Here is a 2,984-nt window from a genome sequence, read left to right as displayed (position 1 = left end):
ATCAAATACTTATTTTGCTCGATGAAATGGAAATAAATTAATATATATTCTCTTCAGTTAATTTCTGGATTTTCTTTTTGATATTCTGTCTCTCCATATTAGAATACATATTATCATAACATTTATTGACTGATCATGTCTTTGTTAGTAGGCAAACCAACAAAATCAGCAAGGGATCAAATACATATTGGACTCAATGTATGTAGGCCTATGATAAAATATTTAATAACCAACGTTAATGTTGAAATGTTTAGTCTATTTATTAAGAAAATGGTGATTTATAAATTAATAAATACAAAAATTATTGTAGTAATTATAGACGACTCCTTTGTGCGCATTATAAAGGAGTCCCATGACAAATAATAGATCAGCCCCTTTCTGTTCAGGAATTACCAGTATAAATTTGATTCCCATAGTTCACTTCGAAACAAGCACAACGGCTTAACTGCAATTAAAAAAAAGACTTTATTTCAATAAAAAAAAAATCTTTGCTGCAATGCTGCAACATCAACTTTGTTAAAATACATACATACATAAATGGGCAAAAATGGAAATCATGTGACATTATCTTGTTTGTTTTTGTCAATTTCATGGTCAAATAAATGTCCCCTCTGAAGTCCAGCTTGAGACAGACTTGCGTGTGTGTGTGTGTGTGTGTGTGTGTTCTTCTCTCTCTCACACACAACTTCCTTCTGTCGACACAAGCAGAAGAGTAGCCAGTTTCCATGCCTGACTCACCTTTCATTTATAAACAAGACACCCCAACGTGCAGCTACACGAATACACACACACACACACGCACACACACGTACATGTACACGTACACATACGCACACACAGACACACACACACCCGTGCACACACACACATGCACATACAGATGCATGCACACACACACACACACACACACACACACACACACACACACACACACACACACACACACACACACACACACACACACACACACACACACACGTACCAACACACTTGTAGGCAAACATATTTAAGTCTATATTCTATACATACATTTCAAGCGCAAATACAATATTAAAATATCCCAGTGTTAAAGGCCCTTCATCATCCATCCCAGTCGCCACAATATTGCACTTAGTCATAACATAACATAGCATAACGTAACATAACGTGGAATCTTAATTCATGAATGCTTACTTTTCATCTGCACAGCCTCCTCAATAAGAGGTGCGAGCAACACTTCAACATTTAAAGCAAATACATTTTCAAACTGAAAACTAAGGCAGGGAGATTCTGTCTGTGATATATAACATGACGAAAAACGTTGTGATCAGGTGTCAAGAATCTGGTTCAGAGGTAAAATCCCATGGGCAGTCATGGGTAAGGGCAGACTTGTTGCCCAAAGGTTGCCGGTTTGACTCCCGACCCGCCAGGTTGATGGGGGGAGTAATTAATGATTGTTCTCTCCCATCCTCCTCCATGACTGAGGTACCCTGCACATGGTACCGTCCTGCTGCACTGCTCCCTTTCAGGCGCCATTGGGGGCTGCACCCTTGCACGGGTGAGGCATAAATGCAATTTTGTTGTGTGCACTTGTGTGCTGTGGAGTGCTGTGTCACAATGACAATAGGAGTTGGAGTTTCCCAGCTGGGCTTTCACAATTTCTTTCTTTCTTTCTTTCTTTCTTTCTTTCTTTCTTTCTTTCTTTCTTTCTTTCTTTCTTTCTTTCTTTCTTTCTTTCAAAAACCCTTCCACAGTTTCCTTCCAACACAGGTGACTTCACAGAGTAACTGATCCACCTCTCTTGAGGACTTGTTACGATCCGATTAGATCAGATCACATTTCTGGCAGGGATTTTTACTTTCTGAAACCGGAATTGACACTTCTTGTTGTGATGTTTTGTCTCCCCAAACACATGTACACTACATTTGGTATTACTAAGGCGAGGAAGCCTGATTGGAATTATTTTGATGAAGAAGGGGAAATGGCATGCATGCAACACATTCTTTATGATGTAGTAAGGCAGATATGTAATACCAAAATCAAACAGATTGCTTCCTGAGTGTTTGTGTCTGTGCACTGTTATGTCTGTAGTAACACATGTATGTGTACTATATAAGCGTGTGAAAGAAAGGCTGTGTGCTCATGCACGTGTCGATGTGTTTGTGATAGTGTCTGTAGGCATGGCCATTCTAACCCACACCACAACATACACTGTATGCATACACTGTAACAGGGTGCATATCATCCATATACACCGCAGAAGTGTACTACAGACATACCCAAAGGTATCATGGAACAGTTCCACCTTCCTTAGTCATAATGTCTTTTAAGGCATCTCATAAATGGGTGGATTCCAATATGTGGACTCCTGTCCTTCCTTGCTCACTTGCCTGCTTGTGACCTCATGATGATGTCTGACGACAGAAAAATAATTAAATATCTTGCAAAAGCACAATTCTAATGCCTTTTTCTCATTCGCAATCAGGATGGTGAATAAATAACAGTCCCCCAAAAGTTGTTGTGGCCAGGCTGACAGCTGGGAAACTATATTGTTTTCTCCAACGGAGGAGGGCCCAGGAGGCGGGGCAAGGCCACAAGCACAAGTGGAGGACGGGAGTCTGCATATTGGAATGTACTCAACGTGTCCTGCAAGAATCTCAGTCATGTTTGGCCTAAACAAGGGGTTTCAAAGGCACCTCCGCAGGGGTTCTACATTCATCTCTACAATGCTGCTATACAGGCTGTGGCCTATAGGGGGCGATGAATCACAGCGAGAGGAGACTGCACGAGAGGAAGGGATTGGAAGCCGCTGCTGTGGAAGACTGTTTGACTGATGGCAGCGAAGCCGACGGGGGGATGGGGGGTTGGGGTCAGTTGTCCCAGACCCAGGGAATTGGGGGGGGGCGGGGCCCGGGATTGTCTCCCAATGAAATTGCATGTATTGGGTGGTGGGCCCTTTCGGATGACTTTGTCCTGGGCCCAGCCAAAGTTGCAATAGACCATTT

General features: G+C 42.1%; 1 protein-coding gene across 1 annotated transcript in view; it reads right to left on the bottom strand.

Annotated features, from left to right (window-relative positions):
- Positions 1-286: 286 nt before the first annotated feature.
- Positions 287-2,984, bottom strand: part of itga8 (integrin, alpha 8) — a 146,124-nt gene continuing 143,426 nt past the window's right edge. The window contains 1 exon segment of the mRNA XM_063198627.1: positions 287-2,984. This exon segment is cut by the window's right edge and continues 906 nt beyond it. The gene's annotated coding sequence lies outside the window, so the exon portion shown is untranslated.

This window comes from Engraulis encrasicolus, chromosome 5 (assembly GCF_034702125.1).
Source record: "Engraulis encrasicolus isolate BLACKSEA-1 chromosome 5, IST_EnEncr_1.0, whole genome shotgun sequence".
Taxonomy (NCBI): Eukaryota; Metazoa; Chordata; class Actinopteri; order Clupeiformes; family Engraulidae; genus Engraulis; species Engraulis encrasicolus.
This window is presented reverse-complemented; position numbering and strand designations above follow the sequence as displayed.